This window comes from Gordionus sp. m RMFG-2023, chromosome 4, assembly GCF_954871325.1.
Source record: "Gordionus sp. m RMFG-2023 chromosome 4, tfGorSpeb1-WG-v2, whole genome shotgun sequence".
Taxonomy (NCBI): domain Eukaryota; kingdom Metazoa; phylum Nematomorpha; class Gordioida; order Chordodea; family Parachordodidae; genus Gordionus; species Gordionus sp. m RMFG-2023.
The window spans coordinates 32,133,993-32,148,522 of record NC_088778.1 but is presented as its reverse complement, the minus strand read 5'-3'; positions in this window follow the sequence as shown (position 1 = coordinate 32,148,522).

The following is a 14,530-nucleotide window of genomic DNA, read 5'->3' as shown; positions in this document are numbered from 1 at the left end:
TTGGATACAATAAGAATGATTGATCCAATCTTTATTATTTGCTATTGCCATTTATTTTTCTCAAAATGAAATTGCGTAGATAGAACGTATTTTCAAATTAAAACTAATACAAAAAAAACGATTATTTATAGGTTTTTTTTATATATATAATATATAATAACTATACAATATAGTATATTTATATGATTTCTAATAAATTATTTAACTTATTTAGACCCAAAAGTAAAACATATATAAATATAAATATTATTGTTTAAAAAAATTTTTGATTTTGTAAATTCAAATTTAAAAAGAATTTTTGATAATATCCTCACCCAAAAATTAGTTTTGTTTTTTTTTAACCTACAAATTATTTTAAAATTTACAACTTGTATTTAACGATGTTTTCTAAGGAAAATCAATATTTTAAAACAATTAGTATTCCTGAAAATAATATGTTCACAAACACTTTGTTTTTTAAAGCATATATTGCAATTTATTTCCCCAAATAATGTTTTAAATCCTCTTTTAAAATGCTTTGATTAAATTTGTACTTATATTTAGTGTTTGTTAAACGGCTCGTTTTGAGCCAATTTTTTTAAAAACGGCAAACTCAATATTTTAGTCAGGCCTCGAGATATCGCTATAATTTAATGTATAGACCTTTGTGCCATCTGTGAGCATAATCTTCGGACTTGCTTTAATATTATTCTGGATAAAATATTGACTTAGCTGGTTTTTGAAAATCGGCTCAAACAGAGCCGTTTAACAACACTACTAATATTCAGAGTTGGTATAGAGATCCTGTATCTAGATATAATAATGTGGTATCTCTATCTGTATCTAGATAGATTTTTGATTAAATAATCTGTATCTAGATATTATTTTAGACGTTGTATCTGTATCTAGATCTATTTAAAAAGTATTTTTTAACAACACTATTAATATTACACATTAAAAGCCCCGAATTAAAAATATTTTTGAATCTGGGTTTAAATATTGTAAATATCTAGAGAGAGAAAATTACAAAAATTATGTGCATAATATTCACATAAAATAATAAAAAACTATTTGGTATTTTAAAATAAAAACAAGAAGAATTTAAACCGATCACAACAATTTTTTATTTCTTGCTTCTAAATTTACTATCATCATCTTCTCAAATAATTTATATCTAACTTATATTCTCGATACTTGTATCCATCATTCGATAATTATTTACTAAAAAAAAATAAAACCCCTATCAATCATACCATTATAAAAAGTCTTTTTTTTGGAAGGGGGGGTTGCTTCTAATTCATCATACTAAATCAGTATGAACTACACAATAAACCCTAATAAACAATAGAAAATAAATAAATAGCAGGAATAACGGATAAACAAGAAAGAGATGAGAGAAATTTTGAATCAGTTCAAGATATAAGATATTAAGGGGTTCATGGGTTCGGAGAGGAAAAAAAATAACTCGCGAAAAGATATGACCTAGTGGAGTAGAATAAAATTTATATAATTGTTATTTTTTTTTCCTCGCACTTATTTTGTTGATATGAATTTATTGAAGGCTCAAGTAAAATTCTATATTGTCACAATGGGTTGGGTTAGGTTGGGGTTGGTTTTTAAGTTTATAAGGGTCTCTTCTCTGCTAAACAAGAAAATATTTCGCCTAAATTAGACGAAATACGTTTTTAAATTTTTTCCTCTAGCTAGTAAGAAAATTTTTCTATTGGTTTATAGAATTGTATGCGACCCCAAATTCTACTGGCAACTGGATTTGCGTATCTTAAAAAGTCATTTAGACATGGTAATTTTAATTTTTACCAAATCTCTCATTTGATCAAAATAAAATTTTAATTATTATTACTATATCTGAATATTGTTTGATCTATTCTAGTTCTTAAATCATTTCCTTTCTTACCCTTATACAAATTTTCGTTATTTCTAATTACATAAAATAAAATCAATATTGGTCTGTAAAAATATTTTTCTATAGGAAATTTCTCGTTTTTTTTTCTCGTTTGTTTCCTTATTTTCCTGCTTTATCCCCCCCCCCCCCAAAAAAAAAAAATTTTTTTTCAGGAAATTTCTTTTAGTTAAAATAGTTTCTCGGGAAATTTGCATCCCTAGTTGCAGATATGCAAATTACTAATCTGGCTAAATTCCAAAGTCTAAGGAAATTTCAGTCGTGTTTTTATCCAAAAAGATTATTTTATCCTGTTCCTGGTATATGTTGGTTGAATAAATTATGGCATTCTCTGCTCTACATTGCTAATGTTGTATTCATACCTAATTGCAGATATACAAACTACTAATCTGGCTAAATTCCAAAGTCTAAGAAAATTTCAGTAGTGTTTTTATCCCAAAAAGATTATTTTATCCTGTTCCTGGTATTGGTTGAATAAATATGGCATTCTCTGCTCTACATTGTTAATGTTGTATATTATTAATCTTGGCTTGGAAAAGGAATGTTTAAGAGCTATCAGAGCAAATTCTGCTCCGTATCTGACTATAAATGATATACGTGCCACGGGGCATGATATATCAAATCGGAAGCGATCAAGTGATTCCGCCTTTTAATTTTTTTTTTAAAAATGGGTTCTTATCGGATTTTGATAAAATTTTAGTTTGTTGTTTAGTAAAAAAGTTTGTCGTTGTTCAAGTATGCCTTTTTTAAAAAAAAATGGTCGTTGTTTAACGAAATGGATGCATGTATTCAAATTTAAAAAAATGATTTTAATAATAAAGGGAATTAATAATATTTCGATAAAAAATATTCGCACGCCGCACCGCCACCATAAAAAGAACAGCAAGTCTGGCGGAAAGACTCGTTTTAATTGGCGTCTTTTCCGGCGGCGGTGCGCAGGTCTACCTATTACTAAAAAAACAACGATATTTTTTTTCAATTATAATCTACTTAAATTTTGTTTTCCGTAATTTTTTCCTGCCTTCAAACTTTTTGTCACATAAAATTTCAAGATTTTAAATAATTAATTTATATAGGAAGATAATTAATTATCATAAAAAATATATAAATTTATAAAAATTGCGAATTTTCCAATAGCTGTATCAGTGAAATAAGCGAAAGGCTGGAAAATTTAAAAAAAAATATACTGGTTATTGAGAGATAATTAAGCTTAATGAGAGAAACTCAATATCAATTAATGGATAATCTTTATTTTTTATCCGATAAAATATTAATTACTTATAATATTGATTTGAATTGTATACTAATTGAATTGATATGTAATAAACTAGTTCCAAAAAAATTAATATAATATTAATGTATATTAATGTATATATCATATAAGAATATTCATAGCGTATTTTAACACAATATTGCGAAAACTTCATATTGCATAAAAATTACAAATTTGGGTATCAATATAATAACTTAGAAACGCGTATAGAGCGTTTATCATATTTTCAATCATTTTTTTGTATCAATTTGACAAAAAAAAAATACAGCCAAACCTAATCGAAATAAGAAAATTTTTTGAAAATAACATAGCCGAGTCTGGCCGAATTTAAAGGGTTCAGAGACACTTTATCATGCCGTCACGATTATTAATTGCTTGAAATAAGGGCAATAGCTTATAAAAATGTTAAAGAAATCCGATATTCCATAATTCGAAACACTTATATGAAATCGTTTTTTTTTTTAAAAATATATCTACATATTTATTTGATAGGTACGGTGTTGTCTTTCATTAATGACTTGAAGGATATAGAGCCTCTTGTTTTAGTAGAATCATTTTGAATCCCTTCTGCAGAATTTTGGAAGCGTTGGGTGAGAACATTGGTATAGGGTTTGACTTCCATAATGCCAGCCTTCATCCCTATTTTTTGGCCGGGCGATACCATCTAACGTAGAAATTGTGTTTATTACCATAAATCTTGTATTATAGAGAGGAGGCTGCAAAATTATTTCGCTGCCATATAAATATGTAAATTTATAAGAGAAAAGATATAATTTAGGATTTCTTCGTCCTTGGGTATATAGATCTTGTTAAAGTAGGAAATAAACTCTGGCAAGTTCCAACATCATCCTCTGAGACATATGCGGGGGCTGATAAACAGCTGGTATCAATCGAAAGTCAAAATCATTTCTTTTTCTATTATCGCTCTCTTAATAAACGAAAATAATACCCAACCCTAGAATATCTGCGAGCGGATATCAGACCCTAAAGGCATTATAGGTGCCTTTTTAAAATCCACCAATACTAATTTATTATAAATATATAAAAATCAGAGTATAATGGAATTAATTATCAATTACTAGTAATTGTATCTCTTGACGAATCTAAAGTAAAAAAAAAAAACTTGAGCATTCTCAAAAAAATCTTCAGAGATCATAATCTTTGAATTTGAATTTTGAAGTTTAATATATTTTCTCAGTCCTTAACCCTCCCAGGCATTTCTCCCCCTGCTTAGAATCGTATAGCAGATTTGTTGCTCAAAAACTTATACATATAATATATATAATAGAGATCGTTGATGTCGTCGGAAAAGCGTCTTGTTCCCAACAAATAAAGAAAACTAGCGTTTTGATTGGTTGGAATAGGATAAAATTTCACCGATTTTATTTATGGAGGGAGATTTTGTTTCATCACGCTTGATAGGCAATTATAAATACAAAAATTGGTTAACAAAAGTAAAATAATCTTAAAAATATATAATTAAATTATATTAACTGCGGTATCGCGTGACATATTAAAAAATTATCATTATCATTATTATTATAATTTAAATTTTATTTTCTTTTAACATTTTTTTTTCAACAAGAAAAGTTCCAACCTTGCATTTGAAAATTAATTAATTATGTTCGAATTCAGGTTTTGACTTTAAATATAATATATATATATATGCATTTTAAATTTATTGGTATTATATTATGCACGAAATTATTTAAGTTAACATTGAACCTATAAGATAGGTCGTGTTTGAGTGAATCGATATTTTACTTGTATTTTTTTTGTATCGTCACCATAACCATTATCTTTTATATGCTATATTTCTATTAATAACACATTATCCACACTATCTTTCGAAACCTTCCTACTATCTCTCTCATTCTTAGCTACCCATGCTCGAGAGGTTGGTTCTAGAGGAAGAAAAAAATGAGGATTTGTAACAGTAAGTCTCCAGAATTTCATGGGATTCTAAGAAATTAAGATGTTTCTTTGCGTATAATAGAAATATCTCATACGTGGCAGTGAGAAAACAAAAATAAAAAATAATGTAAAAAATTACTACTATATTTAACCTAAACCGAAAAGTATTAGTTCTTGATTGGAATTATTTTATTCTATTTTTTTACCCAATAAATAGTTTCACTTTCGTGCATAATATATTATAAAACCATATTTTTTAAGATCTAACATGAAACTAGTGTTGTTAAATGCAATATTTTAGCCAGAAAGATATTGCTTAAGCCTCTAGATTTCGATAAAGTTCTATGAGCCAGATCTTCAGACTTCTGTAATATTGTGGATGAAATATTGAGTTAGCCGTTTTTTTAGAGCAGTTTAACAACACACTACATGAAACTTAGAATGGAAATTAATAATTTGATATATATTATACTATATATTTTATCAATTCAATTCAAATCAAATCAAATCCAAGTTATAATAATAATCTAATTTATATAATCTCCATAATCAAAACATGATCGTTTTCGTATCTTCCTAATGTATTTAAAATTTGATGAGACTATATAGTGTAATTTTATTTTTTTTGCTCTCTACGAGAGTAGAACCACAAACCTCCCGTTTCAAAGTCGCATGTTTTAAGCATGCACCAACTTGAATATAATAAATTAATTATATATATATATTGATTAATAGCTGATATTTTTAAAATTCTGAATAAATTTTATATAAATATTGAAATTTAGGAGAAAAAGAGGTAAAATTGTTGCAATGTATATACCGTGAGCATGTATTAGAAATATCAAAATTTAAATTTGTGATGGAAATCATATTAGATAAAATTTAAAATATAGATGCTTTAAGATTTTTGAATTTCTGAATATTTTTTTTTGCAGACATAGCCAGGTCTGATCAAAAAAACCAAGTCCCATGCAACTTTCATAAAATTTTGCCATTTATTTTTATTGAATGTCTTAAATTTAATTTTATATTTAGAATAAAATTTAGATTTGTGATAGAAATCATATTGTGTAAAATATAAAATAGAAATGCTTTAAATTTTTTTAATAAATATGGGCTAGATATTGGCCTGAAAATTTTTTTTTGCAAAAATCGCCAGGCCTGATTAAAAAACCAAGCCCATGTAACTTTCACATTCTGATTTTATTTTTAAATGAATTATGAATTTTATATATTTTATTTCAGTTCTCAATTAACAAAATTATTATGGTCTTTGGCGGGCTTGAGAAAGTTTTCCCAACAATATGGTTTTCTACCTATCTCCAGGCTTGGGAAAAAATTACAAAATTATTATGTGTTGGCCAGGTTTTAAGAAAAAAATTTCAGGCCATTGTCTGGTCCATATATAAAATTAAAAAATTTTCAAGCATATCTATTTTAAATTTTACCCAATATGATTTCTATCACAAATTTAAATTTTATTCTAAATATAAAATTAAATTTAAGATATTGTTATTAAATTACAATTGAAATAAATGGAATATAAAATTAAATTTAAGACATTGTTATAAAATTACAATAGAAATAAATGGCAAAATTTTATGATAGTTGTATGGGACTTGGTTTTTTGATCAGGCCTCCTGGCTATGTATTCAATATGATTTCTATCACAAATTTAAATTTTATTCTAAATATTATTATTAAATTACAATAGAAATAAATGGCAAAATTTTGGGAAAGTTGCATGGGACGAGGTTTTTTTATCAGGCCTAGCTGTGTCTGCAAAAAAAAAATTTCAGGCCAATGTCTAGCCCATATTTAAAATAAAAAAATTTCAAAGCATCTCTATTTTTAATTTTATTCAATATGATTTCTATCACAAATTTAAATTTTATTCTAAATATAAAATTAAATTTAAAACATTATTATTAAATTACAATAGAAATAAATGGCAAAATTTGGGAAAGTTGCATGGGACGAGGTTTAATGATCAGGCCTGGCTATGTCTGCAAAAAAAAATTCAGGACAATGTCTAGCCCATATATAAAATTAAAAAATTTCCAAGCATCTCTATTTTTAAATTTCATTCAATATGATTTCTATCACAAATTTAAATTTTATTCTAAATATAAAATTAAATTTAAAAACATTATTATTAAATTACAATAGAAATAAATGGCAAAATTTTGGGAAAGTTGCATGGGACGAGGTTTTTTGATCAGGCCTAGCTGTGTCTGCAAAACAAAATTTTGAGGCCAAAGTCCTAGCCCATATTTAAAATTTAAAAAATTTCCAAGCATCTCTATTTTTAAATTTTATTCACGAATTTAAATTTTGATATTTCTAATACCCTTAATGCTCACGGGTTACATTGCAACAATGTTACCTCTTTTTCTCCTAAATTTTAATATTAAGCATATTTAGTAACACATACACAAACTAACTAATTACCCCTCAACCCCTAATTCTTGACGGTTTTTTAGCTAGTAATAATATAAATAACAATATTAATGTTAGTATTTTTAAATCATGTACAAAAAAAACATAAATTAATAATGTATTTTAAAATTAGGAAGGGAGGCTTTCCAATAAAACGGATGGGATTGGATTTACGAATGGCTATGGAAAGTATTTGCCTAAGGTAAAAACCTTCCCTGGGTTCATCGGTAATTTTATGGACATTTGAAAATATAGTTCTTTGAAGAAATGGTTAAGGAACGATAACCAAATGTGGCTAATGTAAAGGGGATTATAGCCATAAAAATGTGTTTATTAGATATTTCCGAATATTTATTTATTCTTAGACACAGCTCTTCGATGTCTAAAGATGTTTTTATTATGAATTGTTGGGTGTTAGGAGATTTATACAAAAATTGTTCCCAAATTAAAAAATTTGCCCCTTTTGCAAGGAACTTGGGTTATGCCATCAAAAGCAAATACATGTCTATTTTTTTTTAAATATTATATGAAGGATTTTCCATTAATAGAGTTGATTAGTGTGCTAGGTTTTGGAGCCTGTGTTTGTTGCCCTGTACAGAAGAATGTAACATAGTTATACATTTGGATGAAATTATATTTTGATTTTAAAATATCATACTTTTGTTTTATGGTTATTTGGATGTAGATGTAGATGATTTAAACCAGTTCTATTATTGTATTATTATTTATTTTTTTTTGTTAAAGTGCTAATCTTATTTGCTATATTGTTGAAAAAGGGGAAATGAACATAATTGTTTTCTAGGTTTTAATTACAGTTTTATTAGTATGATTTTATTGAGGCTTGATTCATAGGTTTTAAATTATATATCCGTTTTTATATATAATTTCAAAATTATATAAAATATATATTATATATATCCATTTTTTTTCATTTAAAAAGGTAATAATAGAATTATTTTTTTGTGAAAGTTGATGTGAAAGACTGTGTTCTAAATTAGTGTTGTAAAACGGCTAACTCAATACTTCATTCAGAAAAATATTACGCAAGCCTGAAGATTTTGTTCATAGAAAGAACAAAGTTCTAAGACATATAGCATCGAAATCTCGAGGCTTAGTTAGTATATTTCTAGCTAAAATATTGAGTTAGCCGTTTTTTAAAAAATCGGCTCAAAACGAGCTGTTTAACAACACTAGTTTCTTAGTAAATCAAGGAATCAAAATTATTGGATTTCAAATGAGTTATAAATGTTTGGCCTAAATGAAAATTGATCATATTTATGAAAATTCCTCAGAAAAAATATCTTAAATTATATAACACACTCGTAGTATAATAGATCGATTAATTTAGTAGAAACCTGATTCATTATATTTGTCGTATTGGGATATGGAATTATGTGGGATTCGGAATCCCAACGTGGGGATTCAGGATCATGAATTCCCACGTTTTATTCGGGATCTTTTTTTTAAAATATTTTTTTTTTAATTTTTCCATAGATGTATACCAAACTGATTATTATTATAGTAGACTAGACCTGGATAAGCTTAAGTTTAGGAGTTATAACCTATAGATTAAATTTGATCATATTTAGTTATAATGGTACTTATGTAAATATTTTTTATTTAATGTCTATAAATGAAATTAAAAAAATATTCCGAATCCCCTAAAAAAAATAAAATAAAATAATGTAATTACTTTTTCTTCTTCTTTTTTGTGGGGCTGGCACCGTATAATTAAAAGGCCAAAATAAGGGATTTAAAAAGAGAATTTAAAAAAAACATAAAGGCATATAATGAATGAAAAGGGATGAGGTTAAAATTTTTTTGTTTTAAAAAATATATTAAAAAAATCCGAATTATCGCAACAATTATTCGATGCAATATGGCATTTCGTTGAACATTTAAGCAGGGATCCGAACCGTTATTTATAAAGGTTCAGTTTGGATAAGGTTCAGTATGTAAAAATTATAAGGGTTACGTTTTGGTAACGGTTCTCGAGAAGAAATTTATAAAGGTTTTGTTCGGTTCAGCTAATTATAAATGTTTAATAAAAAGGTTCATTACGGTTAGAAAAATTTTATTTTATTGAAGCAACACCATCTTCTAATTTATTTTTATTATAATAAGCATCTATGAATTATATATATATATATATAAAATATGTAATATTCAAAATAACTCATTTTTTAAATATATTATTTGAATATATATTTTCAAGTAATAAATTGATTCCTTTTTGTTCGTTGTGAGTGACGATAACACAAATTTTAGCCCCGAAAAAGGTCCTCTCTACAGAAACTTGTGTTGCGGGAACCGCCACTACTATAAGAACACGTGTATATAATTCTGGATAATTATTCCCATTTCTAAAATATAAAAACTGAACCGGTTTATAACCGGTTTTTATAAAGGTTCTTTTTAATCCTTCAAAAAATAATTATATCGGTTCGGTTACGGTTTCAGATATTTATAACAAAAATAAATTTTTTAAAAAAAATTTTCGACCCGACCCACCCCCGCTCACGAAAGGCAATATTTTGATTCAGGGCCGGAAATTTACGGAAATTTTTCAAAACTTTAAAGATATAATTTTTTTTACACTTTTTTGAATTTATTTCTATTTATTTCTTTAATTCCATAATCCAAAAAATAAATGTTGTAGCTGTTGAAAAAAAAGAAGAAGAAATAAATTTAATATAATACATCAAATGTCAGTTATTTTCTGACAGGGGAATTAGTTTTCCTGGTGGATGGGAGGAAAACAAAATGATCACATGGGTTGTTTTTAGAAAAGAACAATAAAAGTTTCTTTGATTAAGAAGACACATGATATTGGATGAAGACGGGATTGATTGGGGAAGATTTAATATGTTTATGAAATATAATGTTATATTTGCATAAATAAAGTGGACTTATAGTAATGTTTATTATATTTATTTTATATTAAAGGATCGTTTTGGATTGTTAAGTTATATTTTTGAGAGGGAAGGGTTGAGAGTAAGGGGCATTTTTTTTTTCAATAATAAAGACATATTAAAAATCCAAATTTTAACTTAGAAAAAGAAGAATGTCTATTTTTTTTATCAATTGGGCGATTGGCTACAGAAAATGACCTTTCACTAGAAGTCGAATTTGCCAGGGCTGACAAAATTTTACTCTCTAATTTTCTCAAAAAAGGAAATAAATTTTCCTGCTTCCAAAAACTATGATAAAACACTAAAATATTAAAAAACAACTATAGAAAAATATGTAAAAATATATAAAATTACTAAATAAAAATATATATTAATAGTATTGAAGGCTCTAAAAAGAGCTTAATTTAAAATGAAAATGTACCTAAAAAACAAGTATAATTGTGTTTAAAAATTTCCAATTGAAGTTTTTCAAAAAAAAAAAAGAAGAAAAAGTAATTATATTATTTTATTTTTTTTTCATGGGGGATTCGGAAAATTTTTTTAAATATTTTTAAAAAAGATCCCGTATAAAACGTGGGGATTCAAGATCTCACATGATTCCATATCCCAGTACGACATATATATTAATTATATATCATAATAAATAATTAATATAGTTTTTTTTTAAAATGACACTTTTAGTGAATAATTATAATTGTCGCTAAAAAAAAATATATATAAAGAAATAAATGCTTACCTTATAAATAAGTCACTTATTTTTCTTTTTTATTAGCATTACTTAGCATTTTCTAACGAAGCAAATGTTTATGCGAACATTTTTTTAAAAATATCGATTTTCGTATCACTAAAATATATTAATATTTAGAATATTATATAGTATTGTCGCACAGTGATTCGGAATCTCTCAATTTAATCATTTACTAAGGGCTATTTTTTGGATTTTAAAATTAATCCGATTTTATATGAATCGTTATTTTACAAACTGTAAATTTCGAATCGAACAATTTTGGCCTTGAACTTTAGAAAACTACTTCTAATTTATATAGATTTTTATATGAATTTTTCATAAAAATTTTTTAAAAAAAAATCTAAAATATCTATGGCTGAAATTGGTTGAAATTTATCAAAAAAAAATTAAATTTTTTGAATCACCCTCGGTAAATGATTTAAAATTGATAGATTCCGCATCCCCACGGATTACGAATCCCCATACGACATATATATATAAAAATACAAGATAAAAATATAATATATGTGTGGGGATTGTCCCCGTTAATTGAGGTGTTAGGCATTACATTTCTTTTTTGGTTAGTGTAAAAATTGACCAAGACAATGATGTAGGTTTATAGAGACAGATCATCCTTAAGAGATAAATAATAGGATACTTAGGGAAGAATGGAAAAATTTATGATTTTTATATTATCCGCAAAAAATTTATTTAGAAAACCGGTTAGAATAGTTGCAAATAAACTTTAACCGAGTTTATTCGAGTCGGGTGCCTATATCTTATCTATATAAGGTGTTAGTTTAAAAAAAAATTGCCCAAAATTTTGTCAAAAATTTCAAGAATAAGTTGGTAATAATTTGTTTTTTTAAAAAAAAGAAGAATTTTAAAGTTATTTAAATCTTATTTTCCTTGACTTATCCATTCATATTATGAACAGAATAGATTACGAAAACTTGGCATTTATACAAAATAAAACTTCGACTATATTTTATATCCTTATATATATTTAAAGTAGTGGTCGGCAACGGGCCGGACCGGGTTTCAGTTCGGTCTGGGTCGGGACTAGTATATTTTTTGAAAAAAAAGAAAATAGAAAGAAAGAAAGAAAGAAAGAAAGAAAGAAAGAAAGAAAGAAAGAAAGAAAGAAAGAAAGAAAGAAAGAAAGAAAGAAAGAAAGAAAGTGGGCAATGTTGGTCGTAGAAAAATAGGGACGATTGGCATGATCAGGAGGAAGGAAAGCGGGAACTTTTTCCCTCCATTAAACAAATTTTAAAACAAGATTTTTATATCTACATCTATAATTAGTTCAGTGTTGTTAAACGGTTCAATTTGAAGCCGATTTTAAAAAATGGGCTAACTCAATATTTTAGAGACAGAAAAACATTAGGACCTGAAGATTTTGGTCGTAGCTGGCACAACGGTTTAGACATCTATAATCAAAATCTCTAGGCTTGTGCAATATTTTTCTGGCTAAAATAATTGAGTTAGCCCTTTTTAAATATCGACTCAATTAGAATCGTTTAACAACACCATCTAAAATAAATATTATTTTCCCCCGTCCCCTCCCCATTAATTAAATAAAAAAAATTTTCAATGATAAGTCTAATGTTAATAAAAATTAAATTTTAAGCCAAAATTTTCAAAAAAAAGGAAGTATAAATGTAAACCTAAAAAAAATTCATGAAAAAGTGTTAAGAAAAATTATTAAATTAATGATATCGTCTTACCATAATATATTTAAAGCTAATTTTTGATTATCAATGTTAAAAAATCATATATATTAAATTCCTATACATTTAAAGGATTATAAAATATCTTTTACCTTATAAGTGAATTGGAATTAATATCAATTCACCAAGTGATTCTTAGATTAAGATATCCCAGGAGTTCCCATGAAAACAAATTTTTTTTTTCTATTTTGATTTTGTGAAAAATTTTTCAGTTGAGATAAAAAATTATGATTCAGGTGATGTTGCAGAAACCGACTTCTAATTTATTTTTTGCGTTTTTTTTTGTTAAATGAAATGGAGATAAAAAGTTTAAAACCAAAATTTTTATCAAATAAAAAAACGCAAAAAAAAATTATTGATTATTCAATTAATTCTCTTATTAATTATTTTATTTTTTTTTATTTTAAGCGGCAAATGGATAATTATTGAAAAATATGTTCAATATTTTTGGTAATTATTACAAATTAGTTTTTATCGGACAAGTCCGACAATAATGCATTCTTACAAAATATCATGGAAAAAAACGTGAAATTGGATATGTTATTTTAGATGTTTTTTAAGAGATCTTAATTTTAAAAAATTTTTTGTTAAAATATGACCCTTATTTAAATCAAATTTATCTATTAAATACTTTTTTGTTAGCCGTATACCAATACCTAGTATTGTTAAACGGCTCGTTTTGAGCCGATTTTTAAAAACGGCTAACTCAATATTTCATCCAGAATAGTATTACGCAGGCCTGAATATTTTGTTTGCAGAAGGAACAAAGGTTTGGACATCTATTAGCGAGATCTCAAGGCTTAGGAAATATTTTTCTGGCTAAAATATTGAGTTAGCGAGCCGTTTAGCAACACTACCAATACCATTATTACTAACCAAGATTGAGGAATTATTCTTTAAAATGTACTACAAAGTGTATATGTTAGCTGCGATGTTCCAGGTAATGTGTTATTTTTTTAAACTTTAAATCATTTTTTGAGCGCGTTTTTTTAATAAAAAAATTACCGAAAATGTATTTTAGCAAGTTCAGAATACCTATCTTATGAATTGTAGCCAATTCTATCATTAACCTAGAAGTCATTCATAATTTATATTTAAAAAAAAATCTATGGAAAAACTATTATAAATAATATTATGTTCAAAAGTTTACGGCGAAATTGCCTGTTATTTTATAGGGTAGGTATTTCAAACATGATAGTAAAATCAAATTTTTAAGTTTTTAAAAACTTGCTTCAAATAATGATTTAAAATTGAGAAAAAAACACTGCCTGCTAATATATACATACGTTGAAGTTTACCATAAAGCATTTAGGCATTATGCCTTTCATTGGCGTTCTACTATAGCCAAATTAATGGAATCGCTAGTCTATGTTAGAGACCGGTGAAGTCTAAATTTAAGGCTCTAAGATAGCCAGCCCCATTGACAAAATTATTTTTTTCTTTAGATCTGGGTTCCATCAGACCCTTGAAAGTTGAGGCCCAGCGGCTAGAATTTTTGAAAGATTTTATAAGGGAAAAATCTCAAACTCGAAATTTTAAATTTCATTTCTCTATTTTTTAATGTTATACATTAAATTTAAAAATTCCAGTATCGAGCGATAATTTTGAATAATATAAGAATTGTTTATATATTTT